Genomic DNA, 27,892 nt, shown 5'->3' on the forward strand with positions numbered 1-27,892 from the left:
CTGCCACATAAAAATATTTGCCAGGTATCACATCGATGACGTACGAACAAAGCCACGGGAAGCCAATATCCGGAGTCCCAGAAAGCGGCAGCCGCTGAACGGAGGTCACGCACGTGAGGTTTCCTTTCGTATGCACGTATGCACGTGCTTTTTTTTTCTGCGCGCGACAATTTGATCCCGTCTGTTTTATGTTGCCCTCCCCCTATTTTATTTCTTCTTTTCATTACCGTAGTCGCTTTCGGCAGTTTCGCGGACAGCTTAGCGCGAGTCCACCTGGCTGAAAGTTTAATAAGGGGAGGGCTCAGTAAGAAAGAGAGAGAGAAAAAGAAAGAGGGTTGAATAATGTGACCCGTTAACGACGGGACGGACGCTTCTGCTCGCGCCGCTTTTTCTTCATGCAAGTCACGTGAAGGGGCGACAGATTTTTTGTTAAATCTGTTTGTCGATGCATTTTCGACTGCGCGCGAGGCGCATCACGAGTCCGAAGCTGCCGCGCGAACTTTCATTAGCAGCGCCAAGCGCCTGAAGTAGATGCAAATAAGAAAAAAAGAGAAAGGAGACTAAAAACTAGAACAAAATAAATGACACCCAGTCAGCGCCGTGAAAGGGGGAAAGGCGCCTAAGCCCTCGGAGAATGGGAAAACAAACTTTCGGGGCTTTCGAGGAATTCCTGGAGCGCCGTTCTGAATTTTACGAGCCGGGAGAAATAATGACCTGCGGTGGACACACGGGCAGGTCCGGACGCCGGGCAGGCGCTTTCCGCCGCGTACGTTATTCGAGCCGGCTTCGCAAAAAGCCCCGACGCGTGCGACGCCGCGGGGTAAACACCGAGGGAGCAGCCCCGGCGAGCGACGAAATCAGGTCGCCGAGCGCAAAAGATAAGGGTGGGGAGAAACTATCGATCCTCAAATGTTCATTCTCTCCGTTTCACGCATCAAACTTCGCCAAGTGAGTCGCAAAAGTGCGAGGCCCCCGTTGGAAACAAGACAGTGTTCGGAGCGAGTTCAACACGGTTGAGAACGGCTTCAATATTTTTTGCCTCAACAAAATGGCGGGTATGAACCTACAGTTGGCATGGCTCAGTGGCTAGCTGGCGTAAAGGCGTGGAAATATGACGCGGACACTAACCGGAATGTGCAGGCTTGATGAAAGCAAAGGTAGCAGCTGCAGTCATAGAGTATTTTCGGACATGGGCTGTGCGCCTCAAGAAGGCATGCGACCCTCTGCGGTTGCCGTGTGGCTGAGGCGTTCAGCTGCTAAGCTCATGGTCGTGGGTTCGATCCCAGCTGTGTCGGCCGCAACTCGATGGAAGCGAAATACGAAAACGCCCGTGTGCTGTCATTTCGACGCACGTCAAAGAACCCCAGATGATCGAAACTAATCCGGAGCTCTCCGTTACAGTATGCCTGGTAGTCCACAGATCGATCGATCAACTAATCAACCAATCAATCAATCAAATAACCAATTGCATAAATAACCAATCGAGAAGTAGAGCACCTGCGCAGTAATTAAAAACAGTCGCAAGTGAATGTCCGCTTCCATTATTAACAGTTCTGACAATACGGAGACGAAATTTGCGCACATCTATATTAGTTCTTACTCGCAGAGTGCGGCTGTAATTCGTTCTTACTTTTTGTTATTAACCTTGCATGAGCCGGAGATTTCTCCGTGCGTATAAATGTGAGCTGAGAACACGCCTTATAAACACTTCTGAAGCACGCAATGGAGCGAAATAATAGATTGGAAGTTTTAGGAGGTGCTCTGCTGTGAACGGTACATATCGAGCAGCCTCGGCGACCCAAATGGGAAATAATTTTGGTTTATAAGCGCGGGGCAAAGAACAAAAATATAGAAATAAGTGCTTCATTGCGCTCTTTAAAAGGATCTTCGAAGGAACCCCAAGCTCGGATAAAGATCTCCTCAACGTTGCCTACCATCTCATATTGGAGAGTAATCCCGAGCAGTCAGTATACATCGTTAAACGCCTGTGCGTTTGCCGAGGCATACTTAGAAATGTCATGCCTGGTCTCAAAAAATAAAATAAAAGAAGGGTACGAGAAACAGCGCCGCACCAATAGGCTGCACAGATTTTAGCGACAGGTGAGAACGCACACACACACTTAAACAAAGGGGGAAACACAACAAAGAAATGATTCAGCGCAAACTTTCTTGCGCAGGCAACTCGCAGCTCGGTTTAAATCGCCCGCGTATCAGTGCCGCACCATTGAAGACGCTTGACACTTGGCATCCCTGCGACGATTCTTAACGGAAGCGTAAAATCCTGGCGCGGGCTGGCCGCGAGACAGAGAGACAGTTCGACGGCGGTGCACTCCACTCGCGCGCGGGCCATTCGCCCGACGCAGCGAGCGCCAAAAGCCGCAAAGATCAGACAGCTCCCGAAGGCGTTCAGCCGCGAACGGCGAGGCGACAGAGTCGCTCTTCCGTTTGCCGCCGCTCTGCGGAGTGTGAAGAGCAGTGGTGGGAACTGTCGCATTACGTCGCATTCGGGGGCTCGCTACTTTTCTGCATTTTTCGACTTGTGCGAACCTCGCGCGAGGCTCGACTGAGCGAGTCGCGTTCGCTCGCTTGCCTCCCAAGTTTACATAATCGCGGCCACGGTGCGCTTCGTCACGCATCCCCGCTGCGTTGCAGTCTGCCGTCGCAGAGAACACTGGGAAAATATTGTCGTTACATTAGGGTGGTCGGGCAGAGAGTGCGCGTGCGCGCACCGTATACCTCCCCCCCCCCCCCCCCTCCTTCTCATCCCTCTTGCACACACTTTCTCCAGCGTTGTGGCGCGTGCACCGTTCCCTGAAGCGGCGGCGCGCGGCACCTTGTGTCTTGTCGGTCGTAAATCACGGCCGCCGCCTACCACCGGCCAATCAGCCGGCTAGCCGGCTGATCAGGCCGAGCTGATGCGTAATTAATGCTAGCGAGAGGGGCGCCTCGACGCCTTTCGTCACAGCTGGCAGCCGGCAGCCTAAACGGAATGAATCATCGTGTTCGGGCGCCCTAAGCTACCACGCCAGTACATACGACGCTTGGTTTCTTGTTCTTCTGCGCCTTTTCTTCGTGCGGAAACGATCCTTATTTTCCAGATTCGCCAAAAGTGCAGGAGCGCTCGCAATGTATACTACACAAACTCTACACAAATTCTGGCTACATCAGAAGTACTTGCTGTTGGGCTAGTTGGTTCATCATAAAGTTGAATGGCGCAAGGGAACGAACACAGGAAGACAAAGAGACAGAGAGAGCGCCTCTTTCTGTCTCTGTGTCTTCCTGTGTTCGTTCCCTTGCGCCATTCAACTTCATGCTGGCTACATCGCGTCAAAATACATGCGCTTTCGAGAAGCTTGCAGGCGAAGCAACCTCTCCAGTGCACGTAACTCGTCGCAATAGCCAAAATTTGTTGGGCCACAGCACCGAGGGTAACCGCGTTTTCGAAATTCTAAAAACTGATATAGAAATTACTTGCGGTGTACTACATGCCTCTCAATAGTTAAGGAGCCTAACGGTACTAGTTATAAAGTTAACTATTGAATATTGGTTAACCAGCCTGCTAGTTAGCTCGTCTGAGCTGTATTCTGATGTACTGCACCGCTGACAATGCTATGGCGAAAAAAGCGCTCTTCTAACAAGAAAAGCCTAGTTTTAAAAACTGTGTAAAGCCTTAGGTGAAACACGCAGTATATATCCAACCACCCGAGTCACCTCCACTATCGTGTATGGGGCGCCTACCCTAGCGACACACACACAAAATTGCCCTGCCCACGTGTCACTCATTCGCAACACTGTAACCCCCTCCCGCAGCACGTCCCCTTTTCCCGCGAGAGGCCTGGGCGATCTATAGCTGCGCTGCACTTTGTCCGACTCCACAGACGCTTTCAGTGGACCGCATCAACTATATGCGTTGGGCCGAAGTCTAACCTCATCGACCCGCCTGCCAAATTCTATGTGGCGGCCGGGTCACTGAATAAATTTTACTCTCCCTCTCTCTGTGAAGCGAAGGCATTCTAAAGCACCTCAAGTGTGAAAAGTCTCCCATTGCTGCACTCAAGCGTCATGTTTTGCTGTGAATAGCGGAAAATTCGTGCGCCTTTTTTTGATCGATTTCGCAGTAGGTCGCTCTGGCCGCCCTGCTTGCACAGACGAAACGTGTCCGACAATTTTTATCTTGTATGTATTCTGCAAAAGCATAGTGACAGGATCCGTCCGTTCTGTGTCGTCAGAAATGACGATGCAAATTCGAAACGAATGGCTTTCTTTTTCAGTCTGACGGATGCCCGCAAAATTCACTCCGACGTGGCGCTAACGCGTGTTTTCTGTGCCCATGCCTTTGAGTTGGCACGCTGCATACGTCCCTTCCTTGAATGCGACTGAATGGCTCATGAGCAGACGACGCCCGTGCTCAATTTGTTTCACTGACGATGCGGTCTAGGTGGACCACTTCGAACGCGACAGCATTAGATTTCACATTTGTCGCAGTTTCTCTCGCAAATTCTCTGTGCGTCACACAACCCGGTGGGCAGGTTGTGATGACGTCGCAAGCTCACGTGACCTTTTTCGACCAATCATTGATTTAAGGTTGTTCACAATCCGCTGGCCAGGTTGCCACCTGCCACGGTAGGCAGGTTGTGATGACGTCACAAAGTCGCCTCACCTCTCTCGAATAATCAGGGGGGCCCATTAGGGCAGGTTGAGATGACGTCATAAGGTCAAGTGACCTCTAACGAATTTCGTCTCAAACATCGTCGGGGCTTTGGTTGCGTAACAGCTCTAATGCTATCGCATTAAAAAACTTGTAGGACACCTAATTGCCATTAACAGTGACAGTGCGGTAGCAAAAGAACCTCGTTGTGAGCTGCCATGCGCGACCACACATACCACATAAGTGGAGCGGAGGTTTTTCCCTCTCCCCAGTATGCAACCTGCCAACCATGGCAGACGGCAAGTAGCAGCCGTCTCTTTCGTGTACCAACCTTGGCAGGCAGGTGACGGTGTTCTTCGCGTTGCAAACACCTTCCGGTCTCTCCATTCTCTCGCCTAGAAAAGGAGAGGAGGATTTTCTTCCCTTCACTTTTCCATCTGCCAACCGTGGCAGCTGGTCGCAGCTGGCTTTTCCGTGCTCTTGGCAGGTGACAAGAGCTACCTTCTAAGTCACCATTTTCCACCTTGCAGGTGGCAAAGTGTGACACCGCCAATGGGTGCGGGGACATGCGGCTCTTATTCTATCGCATAAAGACCAATAAGTGACAAGACGATCTTGAAACCTTACGCGAGAAAGCTGCGATAGTAGTACGATCCATCCTCAATGATTACTTTGATGGTTTTTTTTTACTGTAATTAAGGCTTTTACTCTAAGAGGAGGCTTCACACACGCGACAGGGTTTTTCTGGAGGGTGAAGGTGGGTGGGTGGCGGGTGGGTTGGCGGCGGTCGGCGCTTCTGGAGGGTCGAGGCTTCACTCGCAGAGGCTTCACACGAAAGACGCCAGCACTTTCGCGAAATGCCACTGGTGCTGCTGTCGCAGTTTAACTACAGGGCCCGCCAGCAGAGCTTTCTTTAATTGACCTCTCAAAAGATGGAAGGACATCCGAGTCGCGTCAGCCGTGGTTTATTCTTGTACAACCTTTAAGACAGCTACCGACTGGAAGAACAGCTATCTCGTGATATTGTTAAAAACTTCGTTGACGGTGCAGATACGTACGTTGTACTAGTTGCACTCATAATCTGCACACGGCTGTTGTTATACCCGGTGTTTCATCGAAATTTTTTTAAATAGTTTTTTTTTTTGCATGAAGGCGGCTTTTGCGGCACCTTACCAGCGTTGGGGGACATCAGAAAAGAAGTGAATAGCATTAACGATTTAACCAGCGAACTAATTTCTGATAATTAACTTTTTAAGTATTACAAGTAGGCACCTGGTGATAATGAAAGATTTGAAACCGGTCGTTAGTAATACCCATAAAATTTTTTATAATTTAAAAAACGGGATTGCCCTCGGCGCTACAGTCCAACAGATTTTCGCTACATAATGCCAAAATACATGCGCTTTCGAAAAGCATGCAGGCAAAGCAATTCCTCCAGTGCACGTATCTTGTCGAAGTAGGCAGATTTTGTCAAGCAGCAAGGTTAAGGGCAATCGCGTTTTCGAAATTCCAAACAACTGATAAGGCTATTACTAATGACCGGATACACATCTGTAATTGAAACCAGGTGTCTAGCTGCAACAGTTAAAGAGTTAATTATCATAAATTTGTTAAGCGCCTAATTAGTTAACATTATTCACCTGTTTTTTTTTTTACGTCGGCCAACGCACGTACTGTTATGCCACAAAGGCCACCTTTATATGTCAAAAGCCTATTTTTAAAAATTATGGCTCACCTTCGCTGAAACGTCTGGTATACCGGGTGATTTTTTCAACATGTACACATTTTTTATTCTTAAACAGTGAGAGATACGCCACTAGAGTCTGTGCCTGTGGATTGTACAGCAAGGGGGACATTATGTACGTGGTAGAGCTCTACTAAAAAACGGTTAACTAAAATGACCTAATCAACTTTTTATTATTTTGTTTTAGGCAGCAAAAATGTGTTGAGAAATTGAAGACCGTCCACATCGAAAGAGAGCCACTTTTTAAAATTTTCTGAATCGGCATTGTGGCTCGAAATATAGAGCACTGAAAATACTGTTTCGTAAGCTCGCTGAGTAGGCTTTCCTTCACTGCACTTTTACTGAATGCCACCGCTCGCTCACGAATGCATATAAAGTTTGTTTATTTTGTGATGTAGAAGAAGAAAATGTGATTTCGACGGTGATACAACGCACATCGACGCCATTTTATAAATGTGCAATGCGAGAAAGGCAACTCAACGAGCTTACAAGAGAGTATCTTTGACGCTCTATATTTGGAGCCACAATGCCGATTAAAAAATTTGAAGAACTGGGCTTGCCTTCGATGTTGATAGCCTTAAATTTCGCCGCATAATCTTGTGCCTTAAAACAAGAAATTAAAATGTTTGTTAGTTAATTTAGTTAATCGTATTTTAATTGAGCTCTCTCACGTACATAATGTCCACCTTGCCGTACAATCAAACTGCACAGACCGCACCAACGTATCTCGATCTCATAATTTTTTTAAATAAAAATCTGTAAAAGTTAAAAAAAATCACCCACCCGGTGTGTGCAGATGGTTGTGTGTGTAGTACAGCACTCTACATGCGTATGATTATTCGGGACTCGAAGACACTTATGCACGTCTTCGTTATCGGACACTTGCGTAAGCAGGTAGAAGAACATCGTGCCTACCCGTACATTTATGTGGCGTTTATTGATGAAGTTCGATTTTTCTTGGCCCCCGCACGTGGGGCAAAACAAATGCGACCGTGATCGCTTTCAGCGTCAAAATTGCTGACGAGAGGAACATCCCAGACATGCATTAGACTAAGACGACTAAGCTGAGATCCTTTTCTTTTTCTGCATATATCAAAAGCCGCTGGCCATTTGGATCTAAGCGGCGACTTAACTCAGTCTCGCTTTGAAAAAAAAAAAAGGCTTTGCTTGTAAATTACCTGACTACAGAGACAGATGTGGAGCATCAATCAGGCGCTGTTTGTTTTTTCCTTTTTAGCTCTCTGTTCAAACGGCGTCGAACACACAATAGTAAGTCCAAGCGAACTAGACGGGGGCTGTTCCGAGAGACGATCGATCACGCCCAAAATTTCTGGCTGCGACAGCGGCTGCTCTCGCAGCCAAACGCTCCGCTCAAGGATCTCTCGTTTACTCGAACAATGTCTGCCAACCTCCGCCCCGTTTCCCGCTCGCCACTTTGCCGCCTTTCTTTCCGTATTTGTGCCTGATCATTTCATATTTTCGGTGTCATCCTTCTGTGGAAACATGGAAAGACGAAAAATAAATCAAAAAGCAAAATGTCAGAGCTGAACTTCTCCTGAGAGGCACAGGGAAACCCCGAGCTACAAAACTTTGTTGTGGATAAAGCGTCACAGAGCGCGAACGAGTCGATTCTTCAACTTATATATTCTGGTGTCGCCGGGATTACGGGGTGTAGAGATTTCGCTGAAGCATTACCGCGGACGCCAGTATATCCCCAGCAAAGCTGCGTTAAGGATAAAGGGATTAAAGGCAATCAAGCGAAGTTTCCTCTATCTCATTACTCCCGTAGGCTCTAGCAAACCTGAAGTCATTTTAGGCATGCGTATTCTTTAACCGTTTATGAGAATTCATCTCGTTACATTGGACTCGCTTAATGTGTTGCGCGTTAAGAAACTCGCTTTTATGTCACCACCATGAATAAACTGATTGAAGGATAAAAGGATTTTCATTGAAAACGGAAACTAAAATAATGTATAACGCTGCACTGTCTACTGCGAAAATCGTGTTATGTTCGCACTGGTTGCGGGGCCTCTTGTGCTGCATTTACTTTTCATGGAAATAAAAAGTGAGAACAGAAACCAATTTGGTCTCCGTGCAGACGCAAGCCTTGTTCGAAGTCACATAACAGCTGCCCAGGAAATATACCGTAATTACCTTACGCGCGCAGAGCGCGAGCCTTAATAAGCTACCAAGAAACAATATAAAGGGCGGAGCCAATTATACAGGGATACTCACGCGGTCTTTGCACGGCTCGAGATTCTTATCCGCTGGACCGCTTATTGTGAACTGTTCCTTTTAACCGAATCTTGAGTTGAGAAAGTATACGTCCCCTGAGCGCATTTCGAATGACCGGACTACCCAGGCGACTGGTTGCAGCAGCGGTAGTGAGTACGGACCGTGGCAGCCTTACCGGAACCATTTTGTTTTTTAATCCAGTTTTTATTTCTTGCTTCCTCGGGCACAGTGCGTACACGTAAAGGGCGATACGTGCGGTGACCAGTCGCCGATTGCGTAGAGCCACCATTCCGCGCAAATAAACTCCCAAAGAAAGGTGCACATGAGGCGTGAGCGCATTCCTGTTTTCTTGGCAGCTGCGCCCCGCTGTCTTAAGCCCTGCCTGCGCAGCAGTTTCTCGGAAAATCTCTAAAGCAAATGCTCAGACTAAGGGCCCCCGAGCAGAGCCCACGCGACGTCAGCTATTTTATACAAACAATCCGGAGAGCTCCCCTAAAGATCTTGGGGGGAAAAAGCAGCGAAAGAACGGACCCCCAATAAGACCGCCCGAAAGGCTTATGCGTCCAGGGCACTTTCGGCAAATAGGGGCTCTGATATAAGCTTAGCTCTTCTTGGAAAATTCAATGTTTGGGCTTCTTTTTTTTTTGGCAAACTAAGTTGCTCCACTTAGTCGAGTTTCAAGCGTGACGCAGAAACATTTAACTTCGTTTGTATACGGCATGCCGTGACATAACCACGTCTTGTAACAAGAGAGGGGGGCGCAACGTGCGTGCAAGGTCCCAACGTAGCGTTCCTTGCGCAAGAGCAGTGCGGCAACGAGCGCAAACACTAGGCGCACTTATCTTAGGCGATTCGGTGTAACCAGGCAGTAAGAACCCAAGCAAATCGGGCTGCCAGCAGCCTCCGCGAAAACTTTCGACACCGACAGAAGGCAAAGGCAACAAAAGTGAGACCCACCCTTTGTTGTCTCAGATATAAACCCGAATAGGGTTCGCACCGCGGTATCTCCATTTTCCAGCTCTCTTTTCCAGAAACTCACTGGCCATGTTGCCATTTTCTTGGACTCTTTCTATTTTCTTTCGTTTCATGCTTTGCTTTTCTTTTCTTCCTTCTAAGGAAGATGGGTAGGGGATAGAACAGTGTCTTCTTTAGGAGACGACACAGTTTCTCTTATTGTTTCGTGCTGTTTCAGAGATTACGGCTGCACTTTAACGTGGATTAGCGGAAAATAACGCAAATTGACAACACTGGCGCGGCAGCACGCCGCGTTGCGTTGGGTAGCAGCGCCAGCGAGGGCACTGTCACTACGCTGCGCCGCGCCGGAAAGATGGAGGCCGCAGGTGACTTCCGAAGAGGCACTTGGGAAATGAGGTTCTGGCGTGTCTGCTACCGCCCAGGGCGCGCGCTCTGCCCGCCGCCTGTGCCACCGATGACGCAGCGCGGGCCAGAGAGCACTTTGGCTGCGGCAGCACGGTTCGGCAAAAAAGAACGCGCCGCCTCCCTCCTCCTGCTCCTCCTCTCCCACTGGGCTCCGTCAACCGCGAGAGAGCAGATCGTTTCCTCGCAGGCAAACAGCCCCGACCATAATTTTGGCCCATTTTAGAAGCAACTATTGATTCGTTACCAGAGAGTGAAAGTGCCGATGACACTCGCGGTCAAAGCGTCGCGGCTCGCTCCCCTGTCCGTGGCAGGATCGTAACGGCGGGGACACAAGTCTAGGGAAAGGAGACAGCCGCGCATTTGTGCGCGTGCGCTCGTCCGCGTGTTGTCTACGAGGACGTCGCGCCACCCGGCTTCGCCAGTGAAAGGAAGAACGTATTGATTGCGAGTCAGTCGGAGATTTTGTATCTCCCCGCGGAACGTTTGTCATGGGGCAGGTATGCCGCACGGCTGAGCAAAGCGCTAGTTTCACGCACTGCACCCTACTGATGATTTCTATCGCCGCAGGTCGAAAACTCCGACCATGCGGGGCCTCTTCGAAAAGAGGGCCCGGGATATTTCGCAATTCTAGTTATCGTGGTCAATTACGTGAGTTCTGCCTTTACGTACCAGTGTAGATGGTCACGCACTGGTCATCATCGCAGTCTTCAAGCCCCGACGTAGTCGATTTCACGGCCGGCACATCCATAGTCCCTGTGTGGCTCTAGATAAAAAGACTAAACGTATGGATTAGACGACGCGGAGCGGCTCGCCGAGTGGCCTGAAACTCAATTCGACTCTACCAGGCGCGTCGCATAAATAACTACCTCTCTGGATGTGGATGCGAAAGGAACAGACTCGGCGCTCGTTTGACGCCGCAGCAACTCGCGCGCGCTGCCGTTGCTTTCGCGCGCTGCCAGGGCGAGCGCGGCCATTGCCGAGATCCCCCTCTCTGGCGTGCGGCCGTGGGCGATGGCAGACACGCGTTTACGCCGCCGAGATGGATAGGCACATATATTAGCGCAGCGCCGACGTGGGTGCCGTGGCTGTTTTGCGCTGCGGCGCCTCGCGGTTGTAAACCAAGCCCGAATATGACGTCTGGCAGCGGACGCGTACACAGAGCGCGCAGATGGCTGGACGCTTTGTAAACGCTCGGCAAGTGCTTCAGGTGAGCCATCTCCTTCGGCGCTCTGTTTTCGACTGCACTTTGTTTGTGCAGGCTCTCCTCCAACGTGTTTCCCGAGAACGGGCCGCTGCTCTTTTATGCCTCGCGTTTCTTGGTTTGGTTCAGTAACTAGCACTCGTAGGCTGCCCCCCTCCCTCCCTTCCTTTTCCTCACCGCCCTCGCCGTATGTTTTCTTACCCTTCGCAATGTTTTCATAATCGAACGCTGACTCTTTCCCTCCGAGCGCCTCCCCAGAATTGCGCCCAGTGCTTGATTGCCAGCCGCCAGCGCTCGTATAAGCGACTCGAGTGAAGGGGATACCCTTAGCCGGAATCAGGCCTCCGGAGGGGAAGGGGCGACTTCGTGGGCGCAAGAATGCATGGCCTCTGTGTTCGGGGCACCGGCTGACGAAAGCGTCTGCGAGCACTTTCGATTTCGTATACGAAAGTTCGTTTGCTCTTTTTTTTTTTGCTTCACCACGGTCGGCCAAGCTGCTTTAGCCGCGTGCGGTGTGAGGTCTGGGAAAACGGACGCGCTGCGATGATAGAATCCTGCCTAAGATGATCATGAAAAAAACCATGCCATCCTCAATAAATATTCTGCGCTTTCGAAGATGTGCAGAAATATGAGCGCTGATTAGGGGAAATCAGGCACCAAAAGGGAAAAGGTGATAAAGCGGCGGGAAACGAGCTTCGGGAGCCGTGGAGGGTGAAGAACTAGCGAGAAATAATCTGTTGTTAGTACTTCCGTGCAGCGAGAATAATTTTTAACCTTGGCATGACAAAACTATAACGGTCTTCTGCGAGAAAAAGAGAGTAACTTAAGAAATTCGAACGCTTTTTCTTTCATAGCTCAACAGCCAATAGTACCTTCGTCTTGCGTCGCCTCATTTTACAACTGAGTTCAGAATTCCCTTCTGTGTAACCAATAATGAGAAGCTCCTGCCATGAGGAGAATTTTGCTCAAGTTGTGGGCAAATACAGTTTTGTATAGTTTAGGCGACGGCATTAATTTACTGCCGATATATTCGCCGCACGCTAAGTTCTTAGTTCACCTCGCAAAGCGACTGGATGCCGGCCGTTACGTAACGCGCATCTGGCGGATAATCGCCTCGTGCGCCTCGCCAAGAGCGCCACGCAAACCATGGACAGCTCCGGAGCCTCCCCACTGGGGAGCTTTAGGGTAGACGTCTTTGATCATTGGGCGCTGGTGTGTATCGACACCATTAAAGGCTGCCCGCGCGGCTCCAGCCGAATCAAAATTCTCTTGCTGCAGCAGGGATCAGCTCCGTTCGCTATGACTGCACGAAACTATCCCAAAACGTGATTATCGCAAACTAAACCCTCATTTAAACAGAACCACTAATCTGGTCTGTGTGCCGTCGTCGTTAGTGCCACTTCAGAAGACCCCCCCACCCCCGGCTTTCGGTGCAAACAGCAGCAGCCGCTTTGGGCTAAAATTCTGCTTCCTCGAGGCAGGCTAACTTGGCCGCGACAGGTGTTCCCTCTGTGTACCCGTCGTCCGGCGCGCCGCACTTTCCTTGCCCCTTAACGATCAAAGGCTGCCGCCACGGCCCACGGTCCCTCTCGATCAATTACGCACGGTCCTAATTACCGCAGCGGGACAGCGCTAATGGTTGCCATGTGCTGTCGCCGTGAAGTGAGGCACGGCGGAGAAAGGAGCGGAGCTTTCGGGCCCTGCCGTTGAGCTGCTTGGAAGCGATCCCAGAGCAAGCTCCGCAGGCCAGCTGGGGGCTCAAAACAAAGTGTCCAGTCTTTTTTAACGCTCTCTTATTAGTGGCAGTGACGCAGAAAGACGGCATCCGCGTTTCCCCAAACTGAAAATCGTCGCTCATACGCGCCCCGCCGCGGTGGCTCAGTGGTTAGGGCGCTCGACTACTGATCCGGAGTTCCCGGGTTCGAACCCGACCGCGGCGGCTGCGTTTTTATGGAGGAAAAACGCTAAGGAGCCCGTGTGCTGTGCGATGTCAGTGCACGTTAAAGATCCCCAGGTGGTCGAAATTATGCCGGAGCCCTCCACTACGGCACCTCTTTCTTCCTTTCTTCTTTCACTCCCTTCTTTATACCTTCACTTACGGCGCGGTTCAGGTGTCCAACCATATATGAGACAGATACTGCGCCATTTCCTTTCCCCCCAAAACCAATTATTATTGTTATTACTCATACGCATACTGGCTAGCATTTGTGACAGCTAAAGAGCCAGTCTGGATGCCAGGCCTTAGGCAGGAGTGGGTGGTACAGAGCAAGAGAGTATACAGTAATACAATGCACTATCGGGGACAAAAGTGGTATAGTCCACGCAGCGGGAGCCGGAGCAGCGAAAAACTGTATCGTAACGCCATCTATATGCGGAATTTGGGATCGAGACAGCCAATGGGAGCCCTCTATCATCAGCAGGCATGTCTTGACTCGTTTCAATGTTTCGTGCTTTAAATGGCGTTACGATGCAGTTTTCCGCTGTTCCGGCTCCCACTGCGTGGAGTACACCACTTTTGTCCCCAATAGTACATTCAGTCGAACAACGGAAGGCGTGAAAATAACGTGTACAGCACACACAATAACTTAAATATAAGCATTAAGTCATGACAATGTGCAACACTGCTGTGCGTTACGGAACGCACTCATAAAAAGAAGACACGGTTGAACACTCAACCACACTTGCAGGTAGGTCGTTCCAGGTGCGGACTGTTCGCGGGAAAAATGACGCTTTAAGAATACATTGGTCGTACATGAAGAATCGCTCACTTTCTTGCAATGAAATGATCGGGTTTATCGCCTGGTAATTCACTGAAAATAAGTATTTTTTTTTTGTTTGATCCAAGTTGATTATGATAAAGAAAGTAGAACAGTTTTATTCTTTCGTGGTAGCGTCTTACCTGCCGGGTCTCCTAAATTGGCCGTTTGCAAAAGGGATGATGGGGATGTTTTCCTGCTGTAACAATTATAAATAAACCTGACACATTCGCGCTGAACAGTTATTCGACACCCGGGGCTTCCCTGCAACCGACTCCAACCTGCCTACGGTGAGTTCCAATTCCGGGCATTCCGTTCCCTTCAGTTACAACAAGAAACGGTACATGAGGCAAGACTTGAAAGGGTACCTGGGGTCTTTGACAGATAATTTCGAGCGACAAAAAAAAAAGAACCAGCGAAGAAGAGGAATGTCCGCTAGCCAGCTCCTTAAAATAAACCATTCCACCCTGTCCCGCAGTCGGCGGTCATTTTGTTTTCCCGCGAGACTAGCGTGCTCGGACGCATCAGCGGCGCTGTGGCCACGCGAGACAGCTGCTGCGTGGGAAGCACCCGCTGCGCGCCGCGCGCGGGCGTTCGATTCACTCGGGGGACCTTGGCCGCCTTCTCTCCAGGCCAGCCTTGCTGTTTTGTTTTTGCCCCCGTCGCTTCCTTTGCAGCACGCCTGATGGGCGGCCGAAAGATAACTCGCTGCCTGCGGACAAGAGATCAACGGATCGAATCCCAGCCACTCCAGAACAGCAGCTTGGACACAATGCGCGAGAAACCGCGGGGGCCGCTCTTTCGGCCGCTGGTCCCGATTCGCCGCCCCTTCTCGGTGGGACGCAGAGGGGAGCGGACACAATGAGTCCAGCGAACGGAATACTCTAGCGGTTCCAATACGTGACGACCGCGAAATGGCGCGTCCTATCCTAGTCAAGCACGACGCCTTACAACGCGGGATCGCCGCTCAGACACACACACACACACACACACCATGATCGTTACCGTCCCACACGAAGGGGGGAAAACCGCTAAGGGCTGAGACAGGCTCTTTTAGAAGGCGTCGTCAACTTATTCTCGGGTTTACGCTGGTGCGTTCTTTTCACGCCACCTGGATTCTATTGATTCATTCCGGCTGCAGCGCAGTTTTCTTTCCAATATTCTGTCGTTCCGTGTAGCTCTTTGGTTTAACTTGTGCATGCTTAGCACAAACAATCTTCCCGGTTGAAAACATACGTGGGTCAAAGGAATGGCTCACTAAGGTTTCTCTTGTTAAGCGACAACACTTGAACGTGTATTCGAAGCTTCAGAGCATGTGCCAACCGCAACATAGGCAAATTACGTTGTCATTCATTCATTCATTCATTCATTCATTCATTCATTCATTCATTCACTCATTCATTCATTCATACTGCCATTCTATGCAGGTTATTACAGAAAGCATACCTCGGGCAGATACGTCGAGGGTGACCCAGTTTTCGACCTTCAAAGAAGACGGTCGCATCTTCACAGTGAATAGCACTGGTTTGGCTAAGCTTCAGCCCTCAATATCCGTCTGATGCGCTGATGCCGAGGTGTGTTGCTCATAAATATGCGGATTAGCTTTATTACTCCAGTTTATTACGTCAGCACAAGAGCAGTAAACATCAAACGCTTTTCACTTCATATGCAATTTTGCCGACCCGCAACGACTCTCTTTGTGTGTTGCGTCTGGTATATAGCTCAGGCGGCGCCACTTGCTACCCTATAAATGTCGCCAGCGTGGAATAGATCACATCCCTCTGAGTGCGCTGGTAAAGTTACCATGTGAAAGCACGCGTGGTGTGCCACACAGCGCCGATAGTAAAGAGAAACGCCTGCTGTTCTTTCCTAGGTCATCATTGTCGTCGTCTTCGTCCTTCGTCCGTTCGTTTGGCGCTGGCAAATGCTCGGCGGCAGTAGTGCTGCAGCCGCACACTCTAAAACAGAAAGGAGTAATAAGGGAGTAAGTTGTCCTCTAGCGCACTTCGTTTTATAAAATGGAGATCGCTAGAGGACAGCTTACTCTCCTTTTAGTCTCATATAGGCTTATTCGTGTTTACAAAGTAACCACATTAATGAGCAGATACAGGAAGCGCTTTCGAGATATGGGACGCTACGCGGGTTTGACGCCGGTGCAGAGGAGGGCTTGGCTATATCTGCAGCGGCACCTTTATGTAGCCGCACACGAATGTAAGAAGGCGGCCACGGCGCTCGAACGCATCACTAAGGCCGAAGAAAAGCGGGTGCACGCTACGGCGCGTCAAGCAACGAAAGCAGTCGTGTACCAGATTACCGGACGCCTCCTGCGCAGCCCAGGGGAGGGGCGGGGATAGGTGGAGACACGGCGCATGCGCAGCCGGCGTACTGTAATCAGATGTATGTCTACGCTAGTATACGTCTCCGCTATGCTAAGTCTCTCTCTAATCGTTTCCTTAATTTCCCGTGAAAAGCACAACAACGTGAGAAGGCCAACTCCCCGTTCATATTCGTGTACCTCCCTGCGGAGGTCACTAGCGTGTTCGGCAAGCTGCGCGAACGCCGAATTTCGTGCTGATATAGGGCGAACTCACAAAACTGCGTGAAAATGCTCGCTACTTGCGTATATGATCCAGTGACATTTCCGAAAACTGAGAACGGCGTAGAGGTTGACTGACTGAGGTTTTACAAGTGTCAGTAGTAGTAGTAGTAGTAGTAGTAGTAGTAGTAGTAGTAGTAGTAGTAGTAGTAGTAGTAGTAGCAGTAGTAGTAGTAGTAGTAGTAGTAGTAGTAGTAGTAGTAGTAGTAGCAGCAGCAGCAGCAGTGGTAGTAGTAGTAGTAGCAGTAGTAGCAGTAGTAGCAGCAGCAGCAGCAGCAGTAGTAGTAGTAGTAGTAGTAGTAGTAGTAATTAAGTGTAATAACGAGGTTGCGGTTATGAAGAACGCCGCAGGGTAGGACTCTGCATTAATTTCTAGGCATTTTGGCATTATGGGGCGTTTACTTCGTCCTGTTCTACATCCTAATGACCGAAAAGAGTAGGCATTTGCGTCCGGACTTGAATTAATGCTACGTCCTGCGTTCTCATGCCGGTAGCAATAACAGCAGCAGAAGTAGCTGCGCGTCACGACCGCGCATAAGCTCCTTCAGCCAGAGTGACGTTCCAGGTAAAAACAGTTTTGCCGCTGCCCTTAGTTCCTCTCTGAGGTGGGCTTTCGCTTCAAATGCGCGTGGCAAGAGATGCGACGATAGAGATCATCCATATCCGATAATTACGTCACTCTGCGCCCACACGAACTGTCTTTGCTATTCTGCTTCTGAACACCAGGTCACGTGAACTGATCCCTGGCGAGGAGACCAAATTTCAATAGAGGCGAGATGCATGCACCAACGACCCTGCACTGGACCATTTCTGTCCACCTTAAAGAACCCCAGGCGGTCGAATTAATTCGGAGCACTCCAGTGCGGCGCCCCCCCCCCCCCTTCCTAACCCAGCTTCGGGTCGTTAAACGTTTAACGTAGCACGTACGCTGCTTTTGTAGCTTCTCGTGTAGCGCCCTCTGTACAGTGAAACTCTACTCTCTTTCTTGTAATAAAACTATCGAACACAGGAAGCTGCTCACTGCGCTATACGTGGCAGCCACGTACTTGGCTCAGTAATCCTACAAAACGCATATTAGGTTTACTAAGCGCACGAAACAGGGGAGACATTTGCTCAAGAATTCCGTGGCGAAGCTCGCAGGGCAATCTGGAACTGAATTCAGCTCCTCGTCTGTGTGTCTCGGCTGGCCACGCAAAAGAAAAAAAAGCAGCTTGGTGCAGAAAAGCAGGACGCCGCCTAATACGCAGCGTTTCCAGCAGCTCATTAACGTCGGGAGCACTGGCTAATTGAAATGTCCGGCTCTTTTGTTGGCCCACCTTTTTATTTATATTCTTGTAAGCTTTCGCTGTGTCGGCCTCACTGCAGATTTTATGGAAGCGAAGATTTCTAGAGCTTACGAAAACTCAAAGTGCGCGGGGAAACGTCGGCGCTCTTGTGCTGCCTCGGCCGTTTCTATTAGTGGAACTTTCATTGCGCTTTTTCCAACGAAGCAGTAAAAAAAGTTCCCACGGCGCACCTCTTCGCATGCCTTGTCCAAAACTTCCGCACACGTCCACTTCTCTGGGCACATATTCAGGGAGCGCAGAAAGGCTGTGAAAGGAATGGACTGCAGACCGACTGAGTCGTACATGGTTGTGACATCCATCTTCCCAACCTGAGCCCTACTGCGCACTCGTTGAACAACGTTTTCACGGTATCTGGCGTTGACGTGTCCTTCTGACGACTCGAAGACTTTCAAGCGCACTTTGCGCGCTTACTTCGCCGACAGTATAGACTTTTTTGCCATTCTAAAAATTACATTTTCTTCTCTCACACTCCATTTTTTTTCTCTGTGTGTGGTCGCTGCGCTAGGTCTTAGGTTGTTATAAGCGCATTTAATGGAAAAGTACAAACCCTGAAAATAAAATCATTTCCTCGGCATGCTCTAGCTGTTTACTAACTCTTGGTATTTTGTGTTGGTAGTTTCACCCGAATACTGGCGCCCACTGTCCACCTCACTTCTGGTCAATTCAGACTTGACCAGTTATCCCTTCGTCTCCTGTATTCTTCGTACCTGAAATCCTAAAATGGCCATTCCTGGAATTCGAACATCATATAATGTGTGATGCCGATTTCTGCAGAACTTTTCTGGCGCCATTGCGTAATTATTTTCTGGCTCGGACATGGTTATTTCTTTGGTGCCTATTTCAAATATGGTTCCTGAGTCACGGGAAGCTGAACAGTATTCTTAGCTGAATCAAGGCGGATAACGTTGCATGCTGTCGAGTTGTGTACATGAATTCTGCTGCCACCACACCGCTCTAGTGCACGTGTGCTGCCATGACTCGTGGTCTGCACCCGACGTTGCTGAGGATTAGTGGTATTCTATCATTGTGAAGCACTTTCTTTCCGTTTGCGTCCTTCACATCCCAACTGGAATAAACAGTGACCTTCGTTCGCTTGCTTGGCCCTTTTGTAGCTCATTTCGTTTTCTGGATTTATTTTACGATGCACTCCTTGCCTTAATTCTGTCTTCCGCTTTGCACGTATTTAGTTCCAAACCTGCAGACTCTTAACATTTTTCTCTACAGCGTTGGCGTGTGAGGGGCTTCATCCGGGGTTCTCGGCACAGTTGTCCGTTTGCAGTTGTCCTTTCCAGTGGTTTTGGATAGAAATGTGACGTCAAACACCCGGCTCAAACACCCGGCGCATCTTCGTTAAATCAGAGAGTAATGGCGCAGGTTAGACTGGCCATAGGCCCGCCTAGCTAATTCATAGGGGTGAAAGGTGGTGTAAACAATGCCCATAGAGCATACGCACAAAGCGAACACACACACACTCGAAGCTACTTATAAAGTGAGATTGAGTTCAGTGGTCATACAAAGGTATAGGGAACCCTTTCTAGGTGACATTGACTGCAGTAGTGCGTTCAGGCCTCGAAGCCATCGATCTTTACAGCGCGTTTATTTTTTTGCTCTTTCGGCTATCGTATGACACCTGTCTGTTATAAATAAAAAAAAAACGGAAGACGCGAAGTCTCCGATGGCTCATCTTCCGACCGGATTCTGACGGCGTCATTTCACGACGGCGCCATTTCTGAACGAGCGTCGTCGCCAGCAGTGACCCGCTATGCTTGTCGCGGCAGCATGACGGCAAACGAAGAAATAATCGCGAAAGGCTGGCGAGAGGCGGCGCCACCAAAATGGCTGCACGAAACACGCGATCGTTACCGTGAATCGGGCAAACAGCCTGGATGGCTGCAGCGCTGATAGAACACAAACGGGTACCTGGCGCTTTTTTGATCGCCGCCATCACCCCTCGCCGGTCATGGCACACCCACGATCCAGCAATAACGAGGCAGTAATTAGGTGAATGCGCAATCGGCGGCGCACCTTGGCTGTGTGATTAGCGGTTGCGCTGCGTAAAACGACCGGCACTGCCTTAACCCGCTGCGTGCCATTAAATTTTCGATCGACGCCAAGAAACGATATTTCTGCGAAGCTGCCGCTGGACCTCGAACTAGACGCAAGAACAGTCCGTTACTTTCAACCATTAGTGGATTATAGTTAATCAGTACTAATCGCTCCGGTGGAGAAACGCCTCAGACGCTCTGCTTCTACGAACCAAGTCCTTCGTTTGATTCAGTATTTTGGTCTGGGCTAGTTGGTTCATTGCTACGAACAGATTAATCCAGCGCGAAGGAAGGAGTATACGAAAGAAAACTTGAAAAAGAACGGCGCCTGTCCTGTGTTCTCTTTCTTGTCTGCGTCATGTTCTCTTTCGTGTGATACTTTCGTTTGATCCCTGCTCGTTTCAGCCGAGCTCTCACAGCAGCGAAATACAAAAGTTCCTGTGAGTGATGTCGTAGCCCATGTCGAGAAAAAGCCCCAGTGACGTATGAAGCCAGTGCTGTTCTCCGCTGCATTCAAAGTCAGTGTTCGCAAGTTACAATTGCAGCAACTGCGTTTCTCGAAAACGACATTCTAACCGCATTTCTAAGGAGGGGATTCGTTGTAGCGTAGTTTTAGTTAGGTTTCCTTAACTTTTCTCACAGGCACATGCATATTCACTCTCACGTACGCCATCCCCTGGTGACCTTTACCTTGGCTCTACATTCTCAAGTGTGGCCGGCAGCCTCATGAAAAGGCGAAGGCCAATGCTGCAAATTAATTCAGTTTTTTTTTTTACAACAAACTGCAGTCTCCAAAGACCTAGTAGGGGAGAAGGTACAGATTCGAACGTATTATCAGTGTTTTGGGAAACATACCTGATACGCGCGCTTGATTCAAGAGAAGTAGAGACACTAAAAAATGACATGGCATAACGACTTACCAAGCGCAGAAAAAGAAGGAAATCCACAATACAAAAAATGTTATAAAATGGCAGATCAGTACAACAGGTTTACACGCACGCACGCACACGCGCACACACACGCGCACACACGCACACGTACACACGCCCCACACGCACACACACGCACGCACACACACACGATAAACAGAGCAAGAACATGGAGCACAGAACTGCGCTTGCACAAAACGAATTAGAAAAATGTTGCAATGAAACGTCGAGCTATCAACAAGTTAAAGCACGTTAAAAATTTTCAAGAGGAACTGCGGTGCGTGGAAGGAAGGAATACTAAAACAAATTTGTGCACGCGGCATATGGGATCAAATTATGGATATGACGGTGAATGGAGGGAATCGACAAAAATGGCTTGACATGAGCGTTTGAGTCAAGATGTTGGAACCTTTGGTTAATTGGAAACAAAAACTTAAGACGTGCAATTTTCCTACTGGTTTCCAGGTTGGAATGTTATTGCCTGAGAGGACCTTTGAAACAGAATCTGTAGCCCTATATTTGTTAAATATAAAATTAACTCCACGTCTTTGAATCATTTTCAGCTTTTGCTTGTCTTTTATGAAGAAGGCATTTGATACCACTTAAGCGCATTGAAGGTTTGGTAGGACAGGTCCTTTATAAGCTTGAAATTTTAATTGCTACGGTGCCTGTTAAATAATTTGTGCCGTAAAAAAGCCAAGTTTGCGTGTAGCAGATGCACAAAGTGTTTTTAATATGTGCACACCAAGAAAGGGTGCTGGCAATTGTTACTCCTAACTATTTGTATGCATTAACTTCTTTACGGGACTGCCATTAATATGATAAGGAAACAACAGTTTGCAGCTGATGTGAACGCTACCTACATCCCCAGGCTCGTCTTTACTGCGCCCATCCCGGTTTATGCCGAATGCTTCAGGGTTACCGTAGCTTTTCATGCAGTGTTTCCTCTGCAAGGACCGTCACTGGTGGCACTGCTGCCCTGTGGCCTGCGCAACTGATGAAGCTGCTGTTTTCACTTTAATTGTTGGCAAGTTCCATGGGGACGTACCGCAAACTCATACCCAACAATTGTGGACAAAACAATTTTTCAAGGAAAAATTATTTATGAACGCATTTTTGTCGCAATATTTCTGTATAACAATGAATATATCCGCAGGTCTTCTCTCGACAGGTTGCATTTTTTTTTTTTGCTATTAACGTTTTTGCTATCGCCAAAAACGTTCCTCGTTGGTTTTCTACGGCAGTCTTAACTGCGCGATGCGAGCGATGGTAAAATTTTAGAAGAAAGATTTTGTTACGCATGGGCAGAATGGACCATTACATTCAATATTTCAATAAGAGTGGATTACAATATTCCAATATTCAAAAATTTTGTCCAACAATGCTGGACATCTTCTTTGTAGACAATTATCTATTGCATTTTGGTATAGCACAGAAGTGGCTACTTTACCCCAGCACGGCTTAACCCTATCTGCACAGCCTCGGGATGCCTCTCATTGTAAAGCAGTCATACCATGGACGAGCTGGAAGCCCTTACACGCCGTGAGCGCTGCGATCAGTCTAAGCTTCTTATCGTCCTTGCTGAGTCCAGGGAGGGGCATAACTCACTTTGGAATGATGTCAAGAAAAAAATAAGGCATTTACCGCTCAGTTCTCAAAGTATCAGTGACAGCTCAACGAAGCCCTTGCAGGGTGCGCCGAATGAGAACCACTCCCCGCTGGGGCCGCAGACGGCAGCAGAAGTTCGAGTCCTTTTCACGAGAGCCCGTAACGGTCGAATGCTCACGGTCCTCCTCCTTACTTTCCCCGTGGCTGGCCCTGCAGCCGTTACGGTCCCTCCACACCGCGTCCTTTGGCCTGCTTGAAGAACCCAGCCGTGCCCAAGTGCAGTCGGCTGCTTCGCAGCGCAATTAAGACGTCCCTCCCTTCGCCCTTGGTGCGTATAGCGTTTGCTGATATCTCGAGGTCCCTCTCGTGGCGGTACCGGCCCACGCGACGAAACAGAAAACCCAACAAGACCCTTAACAGTCGCCAATGCAGCAGAAAAGCAAAGCCTATAGGGGACACTGTCCCATTGATTTGACAGGGGTCGAAACGTACTTCCGTGGTCCCCTCCTAGGGACCAGAATTCAATATGCCGCCGCAACGCCGTACGCCGAGCTTGGACGACCGCTCTTGTGTAGTATGGCCTCGCTGCTCACGCCCGGAGAATCGATATCGGATTAGACGACGAGCCCCGCCGCGGTGGCTCAGTGGTTAGAGCGTTCGACTACTGATCCGGAGTTCGCGGGTTCGAACCCGACCGCGGCGGCTGTGTTTTTATGGAAGCGAAAATGCAAAGGCGCCCGTGTGCTGTGCGATGTCAGTGCACGTTAAAGATCCCCAGGTGGTCGAAATTATTCCGGAGCCTTCCACTACGGCGCCCCTTTCCTCCTTGCTTCTTTCACTCCCTCCTTTATCCCTTCCCTTACGGCGCGGTTCAGGTGTCCAACGATATATATGAGACAGATACTGCGCCATTTCCTTTCCCCAAAAACCTATTATTATTATTATTATTATTATTATTATTATTATTATTATTATTATTATTATTATTATTATTATTATTATTATTATTATTATTATTATTATTATTATTATTATTATTATTATTATTATTATTAGACGAGAAGTGCGCCACGGAAAATGTCAGCGGCTCCATTCTGCGCCTTCGCAGCTGCGCTTCGTGGCTCGCGGCAGCCACTGTCGAGAGAGCGGCTGAAGTGCCTGAACTCAAGCCACTAGCTAACCATCGCGTGGCTCATGATGTGGAGACGGATAAGGCTGCACGTAGAGGAAGCAGTTAGTACAGCGAGAGCAGTAATTCCGAACGACGCCTGCAGTTACGCGAGCTTTGGCTGCCTGGTAGTGAAGGCCGACGCGTGTATAGCACGTAGGCAGGATCGGTGACGGTCAGGTGCGTTAGAAGTCCTTTTGACTCATTAGACGTCGTTTTGTCGGACTTTTGAAATGTGTAGTAACTGGCTCGTAGCGATGTTCAGTGGTAATCCATTCGGCTGGTCACTGCGAGGTCGCGGAATAGGCATTAAAAACGCCTTTGTGCTGGGCACTGTCACCGCACATTAAAGAACCCCGGGTGGTCGAGTTCTACCCGGAGCAATATTCCTGGCCCGCCTCCTTTTGAATGAGGGAGCGAAAAAAAAGGGGTGTAGTTTCCGCACAACTGAAAGACGGTTACAGAAAGACGGAAATATACTGGTATCTTTTCCTGCATTCTGGAATGCGCATACAAAGGTACTGCTGAAATTAGCGGTTCTCTTGGACACGCGGACACGTCGACGTGGATCATTGTATTGTTCCAGCGCGACCAAGAGGAGGGGCACAAAGAAAGACGACACAGGCGTCGACTATCAACTTGGTAGTTTACTGAATAAAATACACGTATATATAGGTATGGAAAAAGGGGCGCGCAAGCAGACTACAAAAAAAAAGCAAAAATCAATTCATATTATGAGCCGCAAGCCATTTATCCAAGTAAGCTATCTCTTTTGCCTGCATTGCAAGCGAATGTTTTCCAAGACACGTGTCCTGGAACTTGGTGATGGAGTATGTCTCGATGATCTCTCTGCTAGTCAGGCTTGTGCGCTTTAAATGCAAAAAAGGTTCGGCATGAAGCTCAATTATCAGGGCTAACATGCACAAAAATCTGGAAATAAATTTCATAGTACCTTCCTCTAGACGTTCGGTGAAAATAATTTATGAAAGGACGAGTAATTGAAATCAAATTCAATATTCAAGTTCTTCCCAACTATCTAAACCGTTGGTGAAGTAGTGGTGGAAAATTTTTACTCAATTTTTATTCACTTTCTCTCTAATTTCATTCCTTGCAGCATGTTAGCCTTAGTTCCTTCATGTCACGTCGTACATTAGTGGCATGCTGGAATCGTTAATGCAACGCATTGCTGATGCAATGTCTTTTTTTTTACTTCTTTTATTTTGTCCCTTCTATAGTGAGCCCTAGCTGCCTTGGCAAGTTCTCCATTTTCTTATCGTACATTCGCGGCACTGTCTGATGATGTATGCCTGTGTCATGCAGCCATAAATTATACAATGGGCTGCCGAATAACACTGCCAGCCGGCTCAAATTTAAATCCCTCTTAGTCTGTCGATCCGTCATCAGCGCGCTTCAGCCTCGAGGAAACAAGACAACAAGGAATAAGTAAAACACTTGCTAACAAACAGAAACAAAATGAGCACTGCCTGCTTCCATCCCAAACCATGGTCTCTCAGCGCACCTATACGATCTTAAAGAGAAGTACCTTTGTACTTTCACCCCTTTTAATCAGGCGCCTTAATTATTCAAGTCATAGAAAGAAATTCGGCGCGTTCAAACAGCTCACGAAGCGACGCGAGGATTCCAGGCGGCCGCCATCGCCCCACCTGCGTTGCGTTTGGGGAAGGAGGCAGGTATTCTTGTCCCGCATGTACAGCTGTATAAAGGGAGCGTTCAGAAGGCGAAGGAGAGAAGGTGGCGTTTTTAATAAAACGCACTTATTATCCTGGGAGGCGTAATTTCTCAGCAGAGACGCGTAGCTTCCTTTGACACAAACTTACCGAAACGGCTGAGCGCTTAATTAAAGAAGAAAAAGAGAGAGGAGAAAACAGACTGCTTTTGTCTTTTTCTTCTATATTTTTCCCTCCCCGCTCGTACGAAGGCGCATCTCATCACGGGAGACGCGCGCATTCTACGCATGAACTGCGGCGGCAAGTGAGGCGCGACAATATGCGCTCGGCTGAAGCGAGGGAACGCGCCATGGGAGCTCGCCAGCACGCCAAGCGCGCCAGCGCATCGATGAAGAAGAGAGCCAGGCTGGCTAAGAAGAAAACAGTGGACACAGTGAGTCAGCGTATATCTTTCTAGAAACGTCGTTTCCTTGTTTTTCTCTCTATTTCGCTTATTTCTTTCTTTCCTCAATAGGTCGGCCATCCCTCACGCTCCGGGAGACTGCCAACGTTCGCCTCTCTTGTCTGTTTCTTTTGACCTTCCTTCTTTTTTTTTTTTTGTTCCTGGGCGACAGCCGTCCGTCCGTCCATCCGTCCGTCCTCCTCTGCTGCTCTAGCCATTCCTCATTCTTCCTCATTTATGAGCACCCCATTTTGTCTTTCCCGAAAAGTCAGGCGAGTAATATTGCGACATACTATTGTCTCGGTCAAAGCCTCTTACCCCTAAAGCTCATAAACTCACTGCCGGGCTCATTACTTTTTTTTTTCATTTTACGACATTTTTCACTTCTTCCTCCGAGCCCCATGAAAGCACGCTGTTTCCGGCACTGAAATGAATACGAAATTGCCCGCTGGGCGCGCCGCTCAACGGCACTTATATCCGCTAGAATATGCCGGAATCCACTGAAAAGCGGTGTGCCGGCCCGAGAAATGGCTTTGACTTGCTACTCTTTCGGGTTCGAAATATCTTAGAGCCGTTCCATCTCGCGCAAGCGTGGTATCATATGAACCCGCCCGACAAAGCGTGTAATTAAGGACGCAAAAAAAAGAAAAGCAGACGTTACCATTCTAACGTGTTGTTGGCGCCTATTTTTGTTTTCTTTTGGTCGGTTATTTTACGAAATGCGGCTTCTTTAAGTTGGTCCCAGCGGGCAAATTCTTTTCGTGCACGTATGCGCTCAAAGAAACGCGTACGAGGAAGGTTGGGTCGCAGCGAAGGAACCCACGTTGTGCGCACTCGAGCAAGACACCGAGCGAGCCTGCGCACACGACGATTCAGTGAACCAGGGGGAGGTATGACAATGGCGACACTAAGGTCGCTTCTTTTGACCACTTTAGCATACATTAATAAATAAAAAAGCAGTGGGATCACTGAGTTCGCAAGTTCATGTGTACTATTTAAACGGCTGGCTGCCGGCTGTGTCCGCAAACGTCCAACTCTCCGACATAGATTCGTGGTAGCTAAGATGCGTTCGTGTGCAATACGAAATAGGTGCAAAATGAGGCAGCACGTAACTATGAATTAATGGTTTATTTATGTTAGAATTGACGGGCGAGCTTTATACTTCTGAGCAGCAGACATATACCTTAACACCCAAATGGGGGGGACTGAAAGTCCTTCGGTTACAATGAAACACGAAATCCATACAGGGCCAATCATGCAGAAGAAGACAGCTTTATTTGAAAGAAGTGTTAATTGTTGGGCTAGTTGGTGCTGTAGTTGGGACGCATTCGTAGACAACAGCGCAACGGCTCTAGGCCAGAGAAGATGCACAGAAGGAAGGGCGGAAAGGAAGTACACAGCGCTGACTCTCAACTGTTTATTATTTCAAAATTGCCGTTCTCCTCTCGTTCGGTGCCATCATCAAGGGACATGCCCTGAAACCACTGTGCGAGCATCTCCACTGTTATATCGTTGCAACCGGAAGACTCCTGTGCTGACTTCAAATTTCTTACAAAATTGTGTAATTTCTTTTTAGTTCTAACTGATAACACTTTCCAATCTCTGGTAAAGGTTATTGTAATCCTTCGCAGCTTCCTCAGCCATATATCCAGTGGCCGTTCGGCTAAACTGAGAGCAGGAATTCCACCTCTTGTTTGGGTCTGCACCAAACACTGGCCTATCCATGGCCGTAGGCATGAGCCACTTTGAACAGAGGCCAACAACAACAACAACGATAAGAGACCCTACGTCCAAGGTAGGCCTGTCACAACCACTCACTGAAAAAAAATGAGTATGACGGCAAGGAATGACTGGGAGAACTAAAGAAAAATGACTACGAAGCGGCAAGAGCTGACGTGGCCGAGGAAAGGGCTCGCTTTTTAGTGGCGACACACAGTAGGAGAGAGAGCTCCGACTCCGCTCAGGGCACGATGTACCTGCCCGGGTACTGCTGGCTGGACGCGAAAGTTACCGGGTATTGCCCTGGACCCACTGGTCCCTCGTTTATGCTAAGATGGCCCCGATCCACTGGACAAGACTCCACGATCCACTGGACTCCAGGACCAG

At 48.9% G+C, this 27,892-nt stretch overlaps 1 protein-coding gene and 1 long non-coding RNA gene across 4 annotated transcripts in view; both read left to right on the forward strand.

Moving 5' to 3' along the window:
• Cbp53E (Calbindin 53E) overlaps window positions 1–27,892 on the forward strand; it is a 191,832-nt gene that overhangs the window by 18,562 nt on the left and 145,378 nt on the right. The gene's annotated exons all lie outside the window — the stretch shown is intronic.
• The window catches only part of LOC144113500 (uncharacterized), a 46,211-nt gene continuing 29,397 nt past the window's right edge, over window positions 11,079–27,892 (forward strand). Inside the window, exon 1 of one of the 2 annotated variants that reach the window (XR_013310809.1) lies at window positions 11,079–11,214. This is a non-coding gene — a long non-coding RNA (uncharacterized LOC144113500). Of the gene's footprint in view, window positions 11,215–25,605; window positions 25,778–27,892 lie in introns of those variants that run through there. The other variant, XR_013310810.1, reaches the window with a different exon arrangement.

This window comes from Amblyomma americanum, chromosome 1, assembly GCF_052857255.1.
Source record: "Amblyomma americanum isolate KBUSLIRL-KWMA chromosome 1, ASM5285725v1, whole genome shotgun sequence".
Classification (NCBI taxonomy): Eukaryota; Metazoa; Arthropoda; class Arachnida; order Ixodida; family Ixodidae; genus Amblyomma; species Amblyomma americanum.